This window comes from Arvicola amphibius, chromosome 7 (genome assembly GCF_903992535.2).
Source record: "Arvicola amphibius chromosome 7, mArvAmp1.2, whole genome shotgun sequence".
Lineage (NCBI taxonomy): Eukaryota > Metazoa > Chordata > Mammalia > Rodentia > Cricetidae > Arvicola > Arvicola amphibius.
In genome coordinates this window covers 42,650,570-42,662,284 of record NC_052053.1, presented here as the reverse complement: position 1 = coordinate 42,662,284, position 11,715 = coordinate 42,650,570, and the positions used below count along the sequence as shown (strand labels likewise).

Genomic DNA, 11,715 nt, shown 5'->3' with positions numbered 1-11,715 from the left:
GCTTCTAGAAGTGTCCTAGCTATGATGCCTGAGATGTAATGGGGTGGCGTCTGTCCAAACAGATGTAAATCCTTCTCAAATCAAGTTCCAGAAGTGGGGTGGCTGCTGATCCAGAAGTGGGGCGGCTCCTGATCCAGAAGTGGGGTGGCTGCTGATCCAGAAGTGGGGTGGCTGCTGATCCAGAAGTGGGGTGGCTGCTGATCCAGAAGGTGGGGTGGTTCCTGATCCAGAAGTGGGGTGGCTGCTGATCCAGAAGTGGGGTGGCTCCTGGACACCAGCTCCAGGTGTGCATCAGGGAGTGAACCATTCTTATTCGTGACCCCTCGGGTGTGCCCTGCTCTTTTGGGAGTTTGGAAGTCCTCCACATCCTGTCAAGTCAGTTTGTGATATCATGCCTACACTACCTGTTTGTCAGGCTACTGACCCCTCTCCTCCAGGGCCTATCTGATGACCCCCACCCTTCTCCCATGGCCTTTCTCTACTCATTTCCCCCAAGGCTCTCATTATTGAGATATTTGGCTTTCTTGAAAAAAAAATTCATAATTAGGAAATCTTTACTCTCTTTCTTTCTGCCGACTTTCTTTCGTACTACTTTTTAGAAGGTATGGTCAAGTTGATTTTTAAGTGTTGAGTCTTTTGTTTTGTTTTATACCAACGAGAAAGACAGCATCGTTCAGAGATTTCCTGTATCTCTGTTTCCTTCTGCTTCTCCAGGCTCCAGTTCGGTGGTCTGTGTTAGCATGTCCAAGGCTGACCTATGACCTCCAGGCAGAGCAGCTGGAGTTCTGATGGCAGTGCATGCAGCGGCAGCAGCAACAGCGCCTGCCAGTTTCCTGTCGGTGTGGAAGATGGGGTGGGGGTGGGTTATTCACCAAGAGCTTCTCGGGGTCAGCCTGGATCCTGCTATGGTTTGGATAGTGGGAATATGTGCTGGAGTCTTGGCCTCTGAGAGGTGGGGCTTGGTCCCTAGGACTGTGTTAGCTGTGACGTGAGGCTACAATGTGTACATGGCCCCTCTGCATGGGCCCCCCTCTCTGCTCCTCTGCTGTGTGGTGGTGTGGACTACAGGGACCTCAGAGAGGTCGGCTGCTGATGGAGCGTACACCCTCAGCCTTCACAACGAACTTAACACCTTTTTTCTTTCTAAGTCCCCATCATCATCCTGTCCTTAGCTTTGCTAGCTCGCTCTGTTCCCGAGAAGGCCTCCTCGGATCTCGCTTTCAGCGTGGTTGTTCAAAAGAACCTGGCTTCTGACTCCTGAGTCATCCTGGGCTCCACGGCTGTCCTTCATGTTCCTGCATTTGCAGTTCTTGCAGTTCCCCTGCTTTGGAGTCTCCAGCCCCTAATGTCAGTCACTGTCATTCCTGTCCTCTCAGAGTTTCTCCACTTTAGAGCAGAGAGGCAATAAATGCTGTTTTCCAAACAGCTATCTATCTATCTATCTATCTATCTATCTATCTATCTATCTATCTATCTATCTATCTATCTACCTACCTACCTACCTATCTATCTATCTATCTATCTATCTATCTATCTATCTATCTATCTATCTAGGTTTTTCAAGACAGGGTTTCTTTGTGTAACAGTTCCTATTGTCCTGGAACTTGCTTTGTAGACCAGGTTGGCCTCAAACTCACTGAGATCTGCCTGTCGCTGCCTCCTCCCAAATGCTGGGATTAAAGGTGTGCACCATCACTACCTTTTTTGAGACAGGGTTTCTGTAACATGAATTCTAATTGGTCTTAATAATAAAAGCCCAACATCAGCTATCGGGTGAAAGTGGAAGGATCAGAGAAGTAGAGTGGCAGCCTCTAGTTCTTACCTCTGCCAACGCTCAGACCAAAGGGGCCATCCTGTCCTCAGACAGACTGCTTCTCAGACTGCACCCTCAGACTGCTTCTGAACTCCTGTCTCCTCCTGCCTTACATTCCTCTCTTCACTCTGCCATATCACTCCTGTCTCCACCTCCCTAGTGCTGGGATCACCTTTGTGTGAGCTGTTTCTTTTAGACTGGATCAATTTTGTGTAGCCCAGGGTGGCTTGAACTGACAGAGATCTGTCTGCCTCTGTCTCTTGAGTCCTTGGATTAAAGGCTTTTGACTCAGAAATGGTCTCTTCAATGATGCTCTGCCCATAGACAGTAATGCTTAAAGGAAGACAAGGAATGATAAACATTTCCAAGCAACTTGCACACAGGAACAAAGTTCAAGAGTGCTTCTAACTGGATGTGGTAGTGTAAGCCTTTAATCCCAGCACTTAGGAGGCAGAAGATCTCCAGAGTGAGTGCAGCCAGGGCTGCACAGTGAGACTCTGTCTTTAAAAACAGAGGGAGGGAGGAAGGAAGGAAGGGAAATAAAGGTAGTGTCTAGGGAAATAAAATTATCAAGCTGTAGCTGGAGGATGGCTCAGCCGTTACAGAGGACTGGGGCTCAATTTCCATCACCTACACAGTGGAGCACAGCCTTCTGCCCTCTGAGGACACTGAACACACATGTGTGCATACGTGCATCCAGGCACATACACATACATATAAAGTTTAATAAATAAACACTTAAAAATTATCAAGTGCCATAAAGGCAAAATGTATGGTGTCTACCCTCCAGTAATGAAGAAGGGGGAAACTTAGTCCTTGGGAACTGGACCAGAAATGGCACAATGATCAAAGCATCATAAGACAACACAGAAATACCATTTAGTCCGTTTCCATCTGAGGACGATATAAGTCCGTAGGAACTGTATATTATCTTTTGTTCTTCAGTGTCAGATGTGAAAAACCTGGCTGGAGGGTGAGAATGATGTGCGATGTCCTTCTGTATATGTGTTGATTTTATTGATTATGAATAAAGCTGTTTGTGCCAATGGCTTAGCAGAATAAAGCCAGGTGGGATCAGAAGAGAGATAGAGAGAATAAATAGGTAGTGTCAGAGAGATGCCATGTAGCTGCCAAAGGAGACAGACACCAGATGGAACCTTACCAGTAGGTCACAGCCTCATGGCAATACACAGATGAATAGAAACGGGTTAATTCAAGATGTAAAAGCTAGCAAGGAATACAACTAAGCTATTGGTCAAACAGTATTGTGATTTATATAGTTTTTGTGTCTGGGCAGCTGGGAAATGAACGAGCAGTCTCTGCCTATGTGGGAACCTTGTGTATCCCATTCAGTGGAGCACAGTCCAGGCAGCGAATGGGGGAAACAAAGAAGGGAGATGGCTCAGTGGGTAAAGTGCTCACCATATAAGTATAAGCATGGGTGTTCAGATCCCCAGCCCCACAAAAAAAGCCAGGTAGCTAACTGCCTATAATACTAATTCTTGAGGATAAAAGGTTTCCAGATGAAGTTAGATTAGCTCTGTTGACTAGCTTTCGGCTCAGCTAGAGACCCTGCCTCAGTAAATAAAATAGAGTACAATAAATCAAGGAAGACATCTGGCCTCTCCGGTGCTGGGCTTATAGCAAGTTCTGCCAACAGCAGAGACTGACAGTGAGCTCCACAAATGACTCATTCCCCTGGATGGCCAACCAGAAGCACACTGGTGCACTATGTTGATGACATTATGCTGATTGGACCAAGTGAACAGGAGGTAGCAACCACTTTGGACTTTTTGGCAACACATGCGCTCAACAGATGATAGGAAATAAATCCTTCTACTGCAGTGAAATTCTTAGGATTTCAGTAGTGTGGGGCATGCAGAGATATTCCTTCTAAGGTGAAGGATAAGTTATCACACCTGATTTTTTTCACCACCAAATTTGTTTGAAGGATTAACTGAAGGGTTTGTCAGAAGCTGGCCTACTGAAAAGGAGTTGGAGATGCCTGATATCCCTTGGCTTAGTGTTGATGAGGGGATTTTAAGGCTCAGGAAAATTGCAATGCTGGAGTTGGTAAAACCATATCCTCCACAATGGGAAGGCCCAGAAGACACACTCTTGACTAACCCTATAGAAGACAAAATGGCAAGAGTGGAATCAGCGCATTGAAGAGATTTTTATTGCCCCTTGTTTCGTGCCACACCTTAGGGTCAGAGATGCTTCTGCTCAGTTGAATTAAAATTCTGCTCAGATGAATTAAATGCAGTGAGTTTAATTGGGCCCCAAGGTAGCAGAGGTCAGATGGCACAGTGAATTGGTAAAGATCATAGTTATTGTAATAGGCAGTGCAGATAAAGCAATGTCTGACCACAGTGGGCTGACCCATACTGGTTTTGACAGGCGAAGTGAGCTTTATGGTGCCATGACTTGCCTGGACCTTTGGTACTGGCTAATCAGTCATCGTGCTTCCAGGCATGAAATAGATAAGAAACCTACTGAATTTTTGTTTGATCTGTATAAGAGGAAAAATTCTCAAATGAAAGAAAGTCTACATCGGTTCATAGCAAAAGATAGAACTCGGCCCGTTGAACCAATTTCCAGTCTTGAGCCAGTTTGCACACCAGGAATCCCTTGACGAAAGAGATGCTCAGGTTCCCCTGAGGAAGGACATTGATAAAACACCTAAAAGCTTTACTGTTAGCTTCTCCCCAGTCCTTTCTCAGAGAGACCTATGGCCCTTTACAAGGGTAACTGCGCTGGGATAAAGGAAACAATCACACTTTCCAGGGGCTATTGGATATTGGTTCTGAATTGATGCTGATTTCTGGAGATCCCAAGAAACATTGTGGCCCTCCAGTTAAAGTAGGGGCTTTTAGGGGGTCAGGTGATTAATGGAATTTTGGCTGAAGTCTGACCCACAGCAGTTCCATTGGGCCCCCAAACTCATCCTGTGGTTATTTTCCCTTTCCCAGAATGTGTAATAGAGATAGATATACTTAGAGTTGGCTGAATTCTCACAGTGGTTCCCAGAACTGTGGAGTGAGAGCTATTATGGTTGGAAAGTTTAAATGGAAGCCTTTAGAGTTGTCTCTGCCAAGGGAAATAGTGAATCAAAAGCAGCACCGCATCCCTGGAGGAAGTGCAGAAATGAGTGCCATCCACAGACTTGAAAGATGCAGGCGTGGTGGTCCCCACCCATCTCCCTTTAACTCTCCCATCTGGCCAGTGCAGAAAGCAGATGGATTGTGAAGAATGACAGTTGACTATTGAAAACTCAACCAAGTAGTGAGTGACTCCAATTGCAGCTGCTGTACCAGATGTGGTGTCCTTATTTGAGCAGATTAATTCATATATGGTACATGGTATGTAGCTACTGATCCAGAACATGCTAAATGCATACTTTTTCTCAGCACCCATCCATAAGGACCACTAGAAGCAATTTGCTTTCAGTTAGCAAGGCCAGCAGTATACCGGTAGTTTTACCTCAAGGAAAAATTAATTCCCCAGCTTGTGTCATAACTTAGTTAGAAGGGATCTCAATCATCTGTCTTCCACAAAATATTAGACTGGTGCACTGTATTGATGGCATTATGCTAATTGGATCAAGAGAGTAGGAGATAGCATTTGGAACTCCTTGGTAACACAGATGCATCTCAAAGAATGGGAAGTAAATTCAACCGAAATTTAAAGGCCTTCTGCCTCAGTGAAATTCTTAGGAGTCCAGTGGTGTGGGGGCATGCTTGCGACCAGCCCCATCCCACTACCCAGAAAGAAGCACAGTGTTTCGTGGGCCCATTTGAATTCTGGAGACAGCACATTCCCCGCTTGGGTGTGTTACTCTGACCCATCTACCAAGTGACTTGGAAAGCTGCTAGCTTTGCGTGGGGTCTGGAACAGGAGAAGGATCTTCAGCAGGTCCAGGCTGCTGTGCAGGCTGCTCTACCACCTGAACCACATGATCATGAGGACCTGATGGTGCTTGAGGTGCCAGTGGCGGATAGGGATGCTGTTTGGAGCCTGTCGGTGAATCATAGTAGAGACCTTTGGGATTTTGGAGCAAGGCCCTACCTTCATCAGCAGACAACTGTTCCCCTATTGAAAGACAGCTCTTGGCCCGCTATTGGGCACTAGAGGAAACAATGGGTTACCAAGTTACCATGCAACCTGTGCAACCCATCATGAGCTGGGTGTTATCTGACCCACCAAGTCATAAAGTAGGACGTGCACAGCTGCAATCCCTTATCAAATGGAACTGATATATAAATGATCAGGCCCCAGCAGGTCCTGAAGGCACAGGCAAGCTCCATGAAGAAGTTGGGCAAATGCCTGTGGATTCTAATCTTATTATAATGCTGCCTGCTGCCAAGCATGCGCCTGTAGCCATAGGAGTGTGCCCTATGATTGACCGACTGCGGAAGAGAAGACTAGGGCCTGGCTTACTGATGGTTCTGCACGTTATACAGAAGTGCACAGCTGCAGCCGTACAACCCCTTTCTGGGACAACCCTGGAAGACCCCAGCGAAGGGAAATCCTCACAGTGCTCAGAACTCCAAGCCGTACACAAGGTCACACATTTTGCTTGGTAGGAGAGATGGCCAGATGTGTAACTGTTCACTGATTCATGGGCTGTAGTCAGTGGGTTGACTGGATGGTTAGGGACTTGGAAAAGCCATGATTGGAAAATTGCTGAGAAAGACATCTGGGGAAGAAGTATGTGGACAGATCTCTCCCACTGGGCAAAGGATGCCAAGATACTTGTGTCCCCTGTAAACGCTCATCAAAAGGTGACTTCAGCTGAAGAGGAGTTCAATAATCAAGTAGATAGGATGACCCGTTCTGTGGACAGTCAGCCTCTTTACCCAGCCATTCCTGTCACTGCCCAATGGGCCCACGAACAAAGTGACCATGGTGACACAGATGGGTGTCCATCTATGGACTTACAGAATGCCTTATCCATTGTCATGGTATTCCACACAGAACTGCTTCTGACCAGAAACTCACTTCACAGCCAGAGAAATGTGACAGTAAGCCCGCGATCGTGGAAGTCACTGCTGTGACCATGTTCCTCAGCATCCTGAAGCTGCCGACCTGATAGGAAGGTGGAATGGCCCTTTGAAGAGACAGTTACAGAGACGCCAATTAGGTGACAAAGCCTGGAGATTGGGGCGGGGATTTGAATCAGCGTCCAGTATATGGTGTGGTTTAGGATCCATGGGGTGGAAAAGGGAATAGTTAGATCCACTTGTTCCCACTCCCAGTGACCAATAGGAAAGGTTTTGCTTCTTGTTCCCAAGACCTTGAAAATCTGTTGTCCTAGAAGTTTTGGTTCTAGGGTGGTCAGTGCTCCTGTTAGGAGCCACAACAAACGTTCCATCGAACTAGAAGCTCAGACTGCTCTCGGGACACTGGGTTTCTGACATCCTTCAACCCACATGCCGAGGAAGGAATAATAGTTTTAGGAGGGGTGATTGAACCAGGTTACCTTGGGGTAGTTGGATTGCTTCTCCACAGAGGAGGCAAGAAAGTTCACGTCTGTAGTTTATGTCCTTTAGGGCAGTGGTTCTCAGCCTGCGTCATGACCCCTTTGGGGGTCGAATGGCCCTTTCACAGGGGTTGCCTAAGACCATCAGAAAACACAGATATTTACATTATGATTCATAACAGTAGCAAAATTACAATTATGAAATAGCAATTTTATGGTTGGGGGTAGTCACTACAACCTTAGGAACTATATTCAAGTGTCACAGTATTGGGAAGGTTGATGACCACTGCTTTAGGGCATCTCTTGGTGCTACTATGCCCTGTGATTACAGTCAATGGCAAACCACAATAACCTAATCCGGGCTGGGTAACAGAGGGCATAGACTCCCCAAGGGATGGTGTGGGTCGCTCTTCTAGGAAAACAGCCAAGACCTGCAGAGGTGCTTGCAGAGGGTGGAGGGAATACAGAATGGGCAGCAGAGGAAGGTTGTTCTAAGTACCATCGGAGGCCACGTGACCATCGCAGAACCAATGGTTATAGCCGACCTGAGTGTGTCTGTCATATTTTGTTAAGAATGTGTTTGTACAGATATTTGTGCTTGCTTTCTTCAATTTCTGGTTTGTTTGTGAGACAGGGTTTCTCTGTGTAGTCTTCGTTAGTATTCAGGCATCTGTACTGGCCTGCCCTTGGGGTCCTGACAGGCTCTGTCCCCAGCTGTAGCCACTAAGAACACCTCCTGTACGCATTCACTACTTTCCTTTTTAAAAGGGCCCTGCCCACCTCCAATCTTTCTTTCTCTGTCTCTCTCTGCTTCTCTATGTGTGTCTCTGTCTCTCTCTCTCTCTGCGCCTCTCTTCTCTTCAGCTGCTCCTGTCCCCAGAGACCCATCTCCCCCCTCCCCTCCCCTCTTTTTACGTTCCGTTTCCCCTGATAAAAACCCCTCCAACGAGAACTCTGTTGCATAGCGTTTTTCTCTCACCTGCAGCTTTTTAAAATTACAGCTGTCCTGAAACTTGCTTTGTGGACCAGGGTGGCCTCAAACTCAGATCCACCTGCCTCTGTCTCCCAAGTGCTGGGATTAACGGCGTGTGCCACCATGCCCAGCTTTTGATTCTTTATCATGTGATGTAGCATCAATTAAGGTTGTCACGCTTAAGTTTGAGATATTAAAGAATGCCCTTCAAGGGATGTTTTCATATATTCTAAATTTATAATGTGTTTGCAGCTGTACAAGGGGTAGTTCTATCATGTTAGGTGTGATTATGACCTGGTTATTGTTTCCATTTGGAAATTAGTCATGACATGATTGTGTAGCGAGTTGGCAAAGGATTGACTTGTGATGACTATTCTAGTCTTCATTGTTAGCTTGACTAATCTGGAATTAACTAATCCTTCCATGGATGGACACACTTGTGAGGGATTTTTGCTTAGTTTTAAGTGGGAAGATCCATGGCTGATCCAGAATCCAGATGTTTTAGGTGGGAAGACACCTTTGCTTTGTTTGTCTGTTTTCGAGACAGGGTTTCTCTGTGTAACATCCCTGGCTGTTCTGGAACTTGCTCTGTAGACCAGACTGGTCTTAAATTCACGGAGATCTGCCTGCCTCTGCTTCCCGAGTGCTGGGATTAAAGTTGTGCGCCACCCCCGCCTGGCTGGGAAGATTCACCTCTAATCTGGGCCACACCTCCTGCTGGAAGCTATGTAAGGATGTGGAGAAGGAAGCTTCAGTCTGCCCGCTTGCTCTCACCTTGCTACCCAGTCTATTTCTTCAATGACATTAGAACCTATTTCACTGAGATACTGGCCTGTACTGAAGACCAGCTGAGACATCCAGGATCATGGCCAAACAATGCCTGATTCTTGGACCTTCCATTCATAGGCAGCCATTGTCGGATTAACTGGGCCACAGCCTATAGGTCATTCTAACAAATCCCCTTTCTGTATATGGAGAGACTCATTCTGTAAGCTTTGTTATTTTAGGGAACCCTGACTATTTTACATACACTTAATACCTATGGTCTCTGTCGTCCAGTTGTGTGTGGTCGTGTCTTGTCGTAATCTGTAGTTCTGCAATGCTTGTTTCTACCCGTTTATCGTCTTTGGTGGGGGTAACTGTTCAAGTCTTTGGTCCAACTTTAAGTCAAGTTGCTTTCTTGTGTTGTAAGAGGTCTTTGTATATTTTGAGCAATGGTCCTGTATCAACTGTCTTTGGCAAACATTTTCGATGTGAATTTGTCTTCTTGTTCTTTGGATGATTTCTTTAATGTGTCAGTTGACCTGTTTTCTTGTTTTTTTGTTCAGTTTTTCCCCTAGCATTGCTGTGGGTGGAATCTAGGGCCTCCTGAAAGCTCGGCATGAGCACACCCCCACCTCCAGGCACAGCTCTTTTGTTTGGTATTTTTGCATCTATGTTCATGAAATCCACTGACTTTCTCTGAGTGTTGACGGCTGAGTTTAAGCTGGCTGAATAAAGCAACTTACAACTGTGTCCTTTCAATACTCTTAAAACTTTACGTAAAATTGGTGTGATTTCTCTTTCCAAATATTAGAAAGAATTCATGCCATCTTAGTCTAGAGTGTTCTTTGTCTGTGACAAAAATTTAAAATACATACTCCATTTTTTTTAACAAATAGGACTGTTCAACAACTACCCCCTCCCCCATAAACTGTCTTTTAAGTGTTTGGTCTCTTATGTCTAAACTGTCAACTACATTTTAATTAAGCTGCAAAGGATGTCCACATCGCCATTTCAACCCCTGTTGTTCCCTTTCTAACCCTGTGTTGGTGATTTGGGTTTTTATTTTTTCTTTCTTAACGATCCGTACCTGAATCAATAGCTTCTTTGGGAGTCAGGGAGGGCATAAGTGTCTAGCCATCCCTTTTCATTCATCTGGGACACATCAGAAAGAACTTTTCTTTTGAGCATCCCCAAGGCTTCGGGTATTTTATTTTATTTATTTATTTTAGTTCATTTATTTCTTTTTATTTCATGTGTGTTGGTGTTTTGCCTGCATGTCTCTGTCAGGGTGTCAGATCCCTTAGAACTGGAGTTACAGACAATTGTGAACTGCCATGTGGGTGCTGGAAATTGAACCCAGGTCCTCTGCAAGAACAGCCAGTGCTCTCAACTGCTGAACCATCTCTCCTGTCCCAGATTCAGGTATTTTAAACATTCAAAGAACCATCACTATGATATGCCATCTATTCTACAGAGCCCCTGTTTCTTTTACCAGTGAATAGCATTTAGAAGCCCAGATCTGGTTGCTAGGCTTACTCTTCACTATGGGATGTCATCACATCTAGGCTTTCAGGGAACAAAGCTAGGAAAAAATGTTAAGCTATTAACTTCAACCAATATCAGCAATTAAATCTAATCCCACAGCGTCTCGGCATGCATCCACTTTCCAGAGATGCACCCCTCTCTCCACTGATCAGGGTTCTGATCTCGGTCCAGCTGATCAGCAGGCTCCTTCACTGGCTTTGTGCTTTCTGTTGGCTTGTTGGATGTGGTAAGTTTGCAGGAGCGGCTAATTTTCTGCCCACCTCAGACTGGCTCCAAATGCTGTTTGCTTCACACAGATCATAATCGCTCTGTCAGTCAGGTGTAGCGCCCCATTCTTAGGATGCAGAATCTCAGTAATGACAGTGGCCACACAGGAGTCCTAGGGAGGAAGGTCAGAAAGGGTGGTCCAGAGAGGCCTGGCTGAGCCCAGCTTCCTGCCTTTCAAGTGGGATGCTTCATAGGTGGAGGCAGGCGTCTCACCACTGCTGCCTGGTGAAGGACAGGACAGCCATGACACTTCAGATCTACGTGCTTCTCACCCAGGCCAGCAATCGGAGTGCAGTGGGTTACTCTCCAGATGCAGCAACCCTCAGCTCCCTTCCCTCCCACACCCCCACACAGGTACTCCCTTGAATCACACAGACATATGTGCATACCAAACATGTGCACATGCAGAGACATATGTAGGCATATACATACACAAAGGAATGTGCACACCACAAATGGCATGTTCATGTGCTCACATAAGTACACACACTCACACCACAGACACGTGTGTATACTAAACATGTGCACATGCAGAGAATACACAGGCACACACATACACAAAGGAATGTACACACCACAAATGGCACGTGCATATGCTCACATAAGTGCACACACTCACACCACATTGACACATGTACATAATCACACATATGAACATATTTACACAGGTCCACAAGCCACAGAGACACAAATACACACATTTACAACAGACACTCAAATATCAACACCACTAGCACACACAGCGGCACACATGCTCTCATAACACACAGATACATGCTCACACTCATATATGCACACATACACAAGATATTTCACATTCTCTCTAACACACACACACACACACACACACACGACTCCAGGAAATCCACA

The 11,715-nt window shown here is 45.8% G+C and overlaps 1 pseudogene; it reads left to right on the top strand.

Moving 5' to 3' along the window:
- The first annotated feature begins 757 nt into the window (after positions 1-757).
- On the top strand, positions 758-6,870 carry LOC121677247 (annotated as a pseudogene).
- The last annotated feature ends 4,845 nt before the right edge of the window (positions 6,871-11,715 follow it).